Source organism: Phyllobates terribilis, unplaced genomic scaffold (assembly GCF_046119375.1).
Source record: "Phyllobates terribilis strain yellow unplaced genomic scaffold, ASM4611937v1 Scaffold_69__1_contigs__length_7402412, whole genome shotgun sequence".
Lineage (NCBI taxonomy): Eukaryota > Metazoa > Chordata > Amphibia > Anura > Dendrobatidae > Phyllobates > Phyllobates terribilis.
In genome coordinates, this window is record NW_027362829.1 from 5,823,745 (window position 1) to 5,834,499 (window position 10,755).

Here is a 10,755-nt window from a genome sequence, read left to right on the forward strand (position 1 = left end):
CAGCTAAATCTAATGGTCACTACTCCCTGCTGTTTCTCCTGGATCTCTCTGCCGCTTTTGACACTGTAGATCATCAGCTCCTCCTCACTATGCTCCGCTGTATAGGCCTCAAGGACACCGCTCCCTCCTGGTTCTTCTCCTACCTCTGACCGCTCCTTCACGGTATCTTTTGCCGGCTCTTCTTCCTCTAATCTTCCACTTACTATCGGGGTTCCACAAGGATCAGTCCTAGGTCCCTTTTCTTCTCCTTGTACACTGCTCCTATTGGACAAACCATCAGCAGATTTGATTTCCAGTACCATCTCAATGCTGATGACACCCAACTATACACCTCTTCACCTGACATCACCCCCACTCTAATACAAAATATCAGTGATTGTCTGTCTGCTGTCTCTAACATGATGTCTTCCCTCTATCTGAAACTGAATCTCTCCAAAACTGAACTCCTTGTTTTTTCTCTCTCTACTAACCTACCTATACCTGACTTTTCAATTTTCTTGGGTTGCTCCACCATAACCCCCAAGCAGCAAGCTCGATGTCATGGAGTCATATTTGACACACAACTTTCCTTTATCTCCCATATACAATCATGTAATGCAGGTGCGGGAATGCAACGCACAGAGACACAAGGCGAGAACAGTCTGAGATGAAAATAAACAATTTTATGCAACAGGTATTCTGAACAAGGGATTAGTAACAAGGGTAATGAACAGTAATTCAATATATCAGCAAAAGGCAAAATCTCTCAAAATAAGACGCAGTCTCTCAAAGTAAGGTGAAGCCTCTCAAAGTAAGGTGAAGTCTCTTAAGTAAGGTGCAGTCTCTTTAGTAGGGTGAAGTCTCTTAAGTAAGGTGAAGTCTCTTAAGTAAGGCGAAGTCTCTTAAGTAGGGTGATGCCCTCAGTCATGGGAGACACCACGTAAGTTCTTTAACTGTACATTTGGCCCTAGCGGGGGTCATCGGTTATTCACGCTAGGCCGTGAGTCTCTTCCGCATAAATTCAATTAGATCACATTGTGCTCCTTTAGTCCCAACCGTTAACCTCCCAACCTGATTATCTAAACCCAATTGTCCCCGGTACTGTGGGTGAACAGTGGAAGTGACGGCCCTGTTCACGTATGCAGCTCCTCCGCTTCCGCTGGCGTGACTTTCCTGGGGCAACCGTCTCTCAACTCCTCTCTGCTTGGCTGTTGGAGGCAGTCTCTCGAGCCTTGGATAGGGGGGTCCAGGCCTCGTCTGTCGGCAGACGACGTCGGGTTCTGCGAACTCACTCAGCACCGCAATTAGGTTCCTAGTCTCCTCAGCAGGCACAGCACTCAGGTAACATCCGCGAGATATCCGGAGCTCTTTTACCGGTGCCCGGCTGTGGCACCTCACAGGCCTCTAGCTTAGGCCTGTCTCGCGGGGTTTCTCAGGACACAGGGAACACATCTGCTCCTTTCTGCTGCTTGGCGCCAAAGACCCCTCAGGTTTGGCGCGCTGGCCTCTTATTTTCCGAGCTCCTTCCTGGAAGTCACCTGATCAGGTCCAGCATCTGAACTTGCTCTCCCTGCAACTTCCCTTGCATATCTTGGTTCCGCTTGACTGCGTCTGGCCAGTAGATGGCAGTCTCTTTCCATCCTTGAAACATCATGTAGAAGTTCTTTTACAATCTCTCTTGACTGGGCTACAATCACTCACTCACTCATGTCACCTGCACCTTAAAAACATCTCCAGAACCCCACATTTTCTCACCTTTGATACTGAAAAAACTCTTACTGTCGCTCTTATTCACTCTCGTCTGGACTACTGCAACCCTCTTCTAATCGGTCTCCCTCTAAACAAACTCTCTCCTCTCCAATCCATTCTGAATGCAGCAGCCAGGGTCGTATTTCTATCAGGCCGCTTCACCAACGCCTCTAACCAGTGCCAGTCATTGCACTGGTTACCCATTCACCACAGAATACAATACAAACTCATCTCTCTCACCCATAAAGCCCTCCACAGTTCTGCACCACCCTATATCTCATCCCTCATTTCTGTCTATCACCCCTCCCGTGCCCTCCGTTCTGCAACTGATCTAAAACTAACATCCTCCTAAATCCCAACCTCGCAGGGGGAGGGGATTTTACCACCTACCTCCACCCTTTCTGGGATAAATTCCATACTGGAAATATTTTTCAAAATGCACAATATACATCTCTACATTATCTGCAAGAGGAGGTAGGCATAGTGGACCTATGGAGAATACGGCACCCTGATGTCAGACAATATTCCTGTTACTTTGCCTCCCATCATTCTTTGTCAAGAATAGACCAAGCTATTGGCTTTGAATCAATCATACCCTATATTAAATCGGTGAAGTATCTGCCAAGGAGTGTCTCTGACCACTCGCCTATACAGGTACAACTGCAGATGGGTGCTGTGAGGTCTCCGGGGGAATATACATGGCACATCAATCCTTTTTGGCTTCAACTAATTGGTCCTACTCTTAGCTCTAGAATCTTAGAATATTTTCGTTTTAATGATGGGTCGTCATCTACGAGATTTATATGGGATGCTATGAAAGCATATGTACGGGGAATATGCTTAGGGGAGATCAATAAGATAAAATCCAAAATAAAGGAGTTAACCCAAAAATTGCAACAGAATGTTTGCGAAAAGGAGGCACAAGTAGAATGAAATGGGAAAATGCACAGAAAATATTGCCTGATCATTTGCTATCATTAGCTTCTCAGAAACAACTGTTTGTTAAGCAAAGATACTTTATAAAGCAAGGGTCTCAAACTCGGCTGGTTAGATGGGCCACATTCTTTGCATGACAAAATGACATTTTTAGTGATATCATTTTTTTTTCTATACACCTTTTGAATTTGTCCTCATCTTGTATTAACCCCTTTACAGCCCATGACGTACTAATACGCGTCTGTGCCCTGGGCTTTAAGAGCCTGACCCGTATTAGTACGTCATGGCGATCGTGCGCGCACACAGGCTGTGCGGGCTCGATCGCCGCCGGGTGTCAGCTGATTGTCACAGCTGACACCCGGTACTATGTGCAGGGAGCGGTCCCGCACTGCTCCCGGAACATTAACCCCCGCAATGCTGCGATCGAAGTCATGACCGCAGTGCATGACCGAACAATCTTCTCACTGTGCAGCGCTCCATCCCTATGCTATGCAGGCGATCAGAATAAAAAAAGTGAAAGTCCCAGAGTGGGACAAAGTAAAAAGGTGTAAAACCTCTCAGAAAGTGGAAAAAAATTTAAAAAAATTGTAAAAATATTTAAAAAAAAATAAAAAAAATAATCCACCAAAAATAAAAATATAATGTACCCATCAATAAATGTTATTATGAAAAAAACAAACAAACAATAAAAGTACACATATTTGGTATCGCCGCGTCCGAAACGACCTGACCTATAAAACTGTCCCACTAGTTAACCCCTTCATTAAACACGGTAAAAAAAAAAAAAAAAACGAAGCGAAAAACAATGCTTTATCATCATACCACCAAACAAAAAATGGAATAGCACGTGATCAAAAAGCTGAATATAAATAAAAATGGTACCGCTGAAAACGTAATCTTGTCCCGCAAAAAACAAGCTGCCATACAGCTCCATAATCCGAAAATTCAAAAAGTTATAGCTCTCAGAATAAAGCGATGCAATAAAATATTTTTTTCTATAAAATGTCTTTTATTGTGTAAAAGCGCCAAAACATAGAAAAAAGATATAAATGTGGTACCGCTGTAAACGTACTGACCCAAAGAATAAAGCTACCTTATCAATTTTACCACACGCGGAGTAGAATAATAAAAAAAAAAAACAATTCCTGAATTGTAGGTTTTTGTTTATTATGCCTCCCAAAAGCTGGAATAGAAAGCGATCAAAATATGTCACGTGCCTGAAAATGGCACCAGTAAAAAAGTCAACTTGTCCCGCAAAAAAAAATCCATCATATGACTCTGTCGGCCAAAATAAGGAAAAATTATAGCTCTCAAAATATGGCAATGTAAAAACTAGATTTTACAAAATATGTGTCTTTTAGTGTGTGACAGCTGTCAATCATAAAAACCCGATATCATTCTGGTATCTCTGTAGTCGCACCGACCCGAAGAATAAGGTCGTCTAATCACTTATACCACACGAGGAACGGCGTAAAAAATAAACACTAGGACTGGGGTTGGGGTTAGGGTTGTGCTAATGTTAGGGTTGGGGTCAGGGTTGGGCTAGGGTAGGGTTAGGGTTGGGGGTAAGGGTTGTTTTTTTTTATAAAAAAAAAAAAAAATGACGATATGGCAACTAGTGTTTAACACAAGTGCTCGCTACTTGAGTTTGCATCGGGTACTCGGGTATGCATTCAGTATCGCGGGTGCTCGAGTCTCCGCCCCATATGCTTCGCGGCCAAAATAACCTCGCGGGGATTGCCTGCCATGCTCGAGCAATCCCCGCATGTTTTTTTGGGGGTGTCTAATAACCGTGAAACATGCGGGAGGGGACTCGAGCATTTCACTTGAGCACCTGTGATACATGGTGCATACCTGAGTACCCGATGCAAACTCAAGTAGCGAGCACTTGCGCTCAAGACTAATGACAACTTATTCAATATGATGACCTAATGTCATCAAATTTTGTGTCGTACCTCTGGGTTCAAAATGTTCACTATACCCCTTGATAAAATCCTTGAGGGGTGTAGTTTCCAAAATGGGGTCACTTGTGGGGGGGTTTCAACTATTTAGGCACATCAGGGGCTCTTCAAACACGACATGGCGTCCGCTATCGATTCCAGCCAATTTTGCGTTCAAAAAGTCACACAGTGCTCCTTCCCTTCTGAACTCTGCCGTGCGCCCAAACACTGTATTTTCCCGACATATGGGGTATTGGCGTACTCAGGAGAAATTGCACAAAAGTTTTTGGGATCCATTTTCTCCTCTTACCCTTGTGAAAATAAAAAAAATGGGGCTAAAACATCATTGTTGTGGAAAAAGTTAGATTTTTTTATATTCACGGCTCCATGTTATAAACTTCTGTAAAGGACTTGGGGGTTCAAGGTGCTCACCACACATCTAGGTAAGTTCCCTGAGGGGTCTAGTTTCCAAAATGGTGTCACTTGTGGGGGGTTTCTACTGTTTAGGCACATCAGGGGCACATCCGCTAATTATTCAAGCAAATTTTACAATCAAAAAGTCAAATGGCGCTCCTTCCCTTCCGAACCCTGCCACGCTCCCAAACAGTGGTTTTCCCCCACATATTGGGTATCTGCTAGCTCAGGAGAAATTGAACAACAAACTGCATAGTGCAATTTCTTCTGTTACCCTTATGAAAATGAAAAAGTGGGGACTGAAAAACATTTTTGTGGGAAAAATGTGAACATTTTATTTTTACGGCTCAATGTTATAAACTTCTGTGAAGCACCTGGGGGTTCAAGGTGCTCACCACACATCTAGATAAGTTCCCTGAGGGGTATAGTTTCCAAAATGGGGTCACATGTGGGGTTTTTTCACTGTTTAGGCACATCAGGGGCTCCCCAAATGCAATATGGCGTCCGCTAATTATTCAAGCAAATTTTACATTTAAAAAGTCAAATGGCGCTCCTTCCCTTCCGAACCCTGCTGTGCGCCCAAACAGTGGTTTTCCCCCACATATGGGGTATCTGCTTGCTCAGAAGAAATTGAGCAACAAACTGCATGGTTAAATTTCTCCTGCTACCCTTATGAAAATACAAAAGTGGGGGATGAAAAACATTTTTGTGGGAAAAATGTGAAAATTTTATTTTTACGGCTCAATGTTATAAACTTCTGTGAAGCACCTGGGGGTTCAAGGTGCTCACCACACATCTAGATAAGTTCCCTGAGGGGTCTAGTTTCCAAAATGGGGTCACTTGTGGGGGGTTTCCACTTTTTAGGCACATCAGGGGCTCCCCAAATGCAATATGGCGTCCGCTAATTATTGAAGCAAATTTTACATTTAAAAAGTCAAATGGCGCTCCTTCCCTTCCGTACCCTGCCGTGCACCCAAACAGTGGTTTTCCCCCACATATGGGGTATCTGCTTAGTCAGGAGAAATTGATCAACAAATTTTGGGGTCTATTTTTTCCTGTTACCCCTGCGAAAATAAAAAAAATTGGGTCTAAAGTAACATTTTTGTGAAAAAAGTTAAATGTTAATTTTTTTCTTCCACATTCCAAAAATTCCTGTGAAGCACCTGAAGGGTTAATAAAGTTCTTGAATGTGGTTTTTAGCACCTTGAGGGGTGCAGTTTTTAGAATGGTGTCACTTTTGGGCATTTTCTGTCATAAAGACCCCTCAAAGTGACTTTAAATATGATGTGGTCCCTAAAAAATTGTTTTCTAAATTTTGTTGGAAAAAGGAGAAATCGCTGGTCAACTTTTAACCCTTATAGCTCCCCAGTAAAAAAAAATTTGGGTTCCAAAATTATGCTGATGTAAAGTAGACATGTGGGAAATGTTATTTATTAACTATTTTGTGTGACACATCTCTCTGATTTAAGGGCAAAAAAATTCAAATTTTGAAAATTGCTAAATTTTCAAAATTTTGCCAAATTTCCATTTTTTTCGCAAATAAACGCAAGTGATATCGAAGAAATTTTACCACAATCATGAAGTACAATATGTCATGAAAAAACAGTCTCAGAATCAGGGAGATCCGTTGAAGCGTTTCAGAGTAATTACCTCATAAAATGACAGTGGTCAGAATTGTAAAAATTGGCCTGGTCATTAATGTGCAAACCACCTTGGGTTGTAAAGGGGTTAATGACTCATCCTGGTCCTCATCTTGTAGTAATGCCTCGTCTAATGCCTCATCCTGGTCCTCATCTTGTAGTAATGTCTCATCCTGGTCCTCATCTTTTAGTAATGACCCATCCTGGTCCTCATCTTGTAGTAATGCCCCATCCTGGTCCTCAACTTATAGTAATGCACCATCCTGGTCCTCATCTTGTAGTAATGCCCCATACAGGTCCCCATCTTGTCGTAATGTCCCCCATTCAGGTCCCCAACTTGTCGTAATGTCCCCCATCCAGGTCCCCATCTTGTCGTAATGTCCCCCATCTAGGTCCCCATCTTGTTATAATGTCCTCATCTTGTAGGAATGTCTCCCATCCAGGTCCCCACATTGTAGAAATGTTCCTATCCAGGTCCCCACATTGTAGAAATATTCCTATTCAGGTCCCCACATTGTAGGAATTTCCTATCCAGGTCCCCACATTGTAGATATGTCCCAATCCAGTTCCCCATATTGTAGATATGTCCCCATCCAGGTCCCCACATTGTAGGAATGTCCCTATCCAGGTCCCCACATTGTAGATATGTCTCCATCCAGGTCCCCATATTGCAGGAATGTCCCCATTCAGGTCCCACATTGTAGGAATGTCCCCATCCAGGTCCCACATTGTAGGAATGTTCCTATCCAGGTTCCCATATTGTAGGAATGTCTCCATTCAGGTCCCTATATTGTAGGAATGTCCCCATTCAGGTCCCTATATTGTAGGAATGTCCGCTGTTCCATTCTTCACATACATATATAAGAAAAGAAAAAGTCTCTTCTCACCTGTCCTCCGTTCCCTCGGTGTCCTTTCTGCATATGCGGGCGCAGGCACCATAGACCCCTTGACGATCGCGGCCTGGTCCAGAAGCTTCCGGCAGCTGCGCTTTAGTTCAGTGTATTGCTGCGCAGAGACCAATGCCTGCCACCGGCCTATCAGTGGCCAGCAGCTGACATCTACACATGTTAGTGATGTCATGCACCGCTGCGCTGGGACGCGGATGTCCGCTGCTGGCCTCTGATAGGCCGGTGGCTGGCATTGGTATTGTATCATGCAAAGAGCCGGTCTCTGCGCAGCAATACACTGAACTAAAGTGCAGCTGTCGGCAGCTCCTGGACCGGGACGCGATCGGGGTCTATGGTGCCTACAGGCCGCATGAACCAGTCTGAAGGGCCACATGCGGCCCGCGTGTTTGAGACCCCTGGTTTAGGATGAGTCTGTCTCTCATACTCTGCTGACCTCACCCCTCCTTGGATAAACCCCCTTCCCACTGCCCCCTTTACTTTTTCCCTGCCCCTCTTCAGGGACGCCTGGAGCTGGTGTTCACACACTATCATACAGGTCACCACTCAATAAAGGTAATATGAAGCAATTAAAGTAGTGAAAGAGGTTAAAACATAACCTTTAATGAATACGTAGGTAAAAAAGATATAAAACGTCACTAGGACCTAAAATCCAGTTAATGCCTGCCAATGGTAGTAAAACAAAGCTACCTATCATAAATATGTACTCGTTATAAACAGGAATTTATATGGCATGAACACCAAATGTATCCAACCTGTATATTTAACAAGACAGTGGCAAGAAAAATGATAGAGCTGTCAATAACACATCTCAATAAGCGTGCAACATATCCGACGACCAGTCCTCACACTGTACTCACACAGTGGGTCCTCACACTGTATGCAGGAGGCTGTGTGGGTCCTCACACTATATGCAGGAGGCTGTGTGGGGACTGATACTGTATATAGGAGGCTATGTGAGGGTTCATACTCATATAGGAGGTTGTGTGAGGGCTCACATTGTATATAGGAGGCTATGTGGGGCTCACACTGTACAGTATATGGAAGGCTATGTGGGGCTGTAAAAAGGAGACTATGTGGTGGCTCCTGTTCAGCAGCCACAGAATATTCATCTGACCACTGGACCACGGTTCTACAAATTGCTCGTCTCTATATACCAGTCATACTGTATATTCTCCTATATATATTGTACTGTATGTGGTATACTATGTATACTATGTGCACGGACATCAGATGAAGCACTCAAGATAATTAGTGACTGCTACATCATATACTATTATGTGGAGTTGAAGTTTACAATGATGATTTCATTGATCAAGTATGTTTGAAAACATATACAAAATAATAATTCATAGGTATCTATCTAGCAGACCTGGGCTTATGTGTGACCACCTTTACTCTGCTGATATGTTATTTTAGGAGTGTAGAAAAACACCGTACTACACAGGGGCGGACACAGACTGTAGTGGGCCCCTGTGCAAGAGTTTTTTTTGGGCCCCCCCCCCGCCCTTCATAGGGGGCATGAAAGGCCCCCCCCCCCCCCCCCCCCGTGCATCTCTCATCCCCCCGTGCATCTCTGATTCCCCCCACTCCAAGTTAATTAATTGTATGTAAAAAAAATACAACTTGTTATACTTAGCCCCAGGGCCGGCTCCAGGTTTTTGTGGGCCCTGGGCGACAGAGTTTCAGTGGGCACCTTTAACACATACCATGATTCATGATGCACAGATACCGCAGAGAAATATATATATATAGTACAAGGCCAAGGATTTCACTTACTACATTACATGAGCGATATCTATTGTAAATTCTACAATAGCTCAGAAACCGGCGAATCCTCACAACGCACAGTGCAGACCGGACAGTATAGTCCTCCATACAGTATTATGGGCACCATATCATGCTCCATACAGGATACTGACCCCCTTATAATGCTCCATACAGGATACTGGTCCCCATATAATGCTCCATACAGGATACTGGTCTCCATATAACACTCCATAGAGGATACTGGTCCCCATATAACACTGCATACAGAATACTGGCCCCCATATAACGCTCCCTACCGAATACTGTCCCCCATATATCGCTCCATACAGAATACTGACCCCCATATAACGCTCCATACAGAATATTGGCCCCCATATAACGCTCCATGCAGGCTGTTCCCCCCTTATAATGCCCCATTACACAAGCGATATCTATAGTAAATTCTACAATAGCTCAGAAACCGGCGAATCCTCACATCGCACAGTGCAGACTGGACAGTATAGTCCTCCATACAGTAATATGGGCACCATATAATGCTCCATACAGGATACTGACCCCCTTATAATGTTCCATACAGTATACTGGTCCCCATATAATGCTCCATACAGGATACTGGTCCCCATAAAACTCTCCATACAGAATATTGGCCCCCATATAACGCTCCATGCAGGCTGTTCCCCCCTTGTAATGCCCCATTACACAAGCGATATCTATTGTAAATTCTACAATAGCTCAGAAACTGGAGAATCCTCACAGCGCACAGTGCAGACCGGACTGTATAGTCCTCCATGCAGTAATATGAGCACCATATAATGCTCCATACAGGATACTGACCCCCTTATAATGCTTCATACAGGATACTGGTCCCCATATAATGCGCCATACAGCATCCATACAGGATACTGGTCCCCATATAACTCTCCATACAGAATATTGGCCCCCATGTAACGCTCCATGTAGACTGTTCCCCCCTTATAATGCCCCATGCAGGATGACACCCGTCTTTTAATGCGCTATGCAGGATGTCACATCTACCCCCCATAAAATGCCCCATGCAGGATGTCACCTCTTCCCCCCATATAATGCCCCTTGCAGGATGTCACTTCCCCCCTTTTCAATGCCCCATGCAGCATGTCAGACCACCCCCTCCCTTATAATGCCCCATGCAGGAGGACACCCACCCTCTATATAATGCCCCATGCAGGATGTCAATTCCCCCCTCCCCCTCTTATAATGTCCCATGCAGGATGTCACACCACCTCACTTATAATGCCCCATGCAGAATGTCACGTCCCCCTCCCTTATAATGCCCCATGCAGGATGTCACTTCTCCCCTTACCCTCTTATAATGCCCCATGCAGGATGTCACTTCCCCCCTTCCCCTCTTTTAATGCCCCATGCAGGATGTCACTTCCCCCCTTC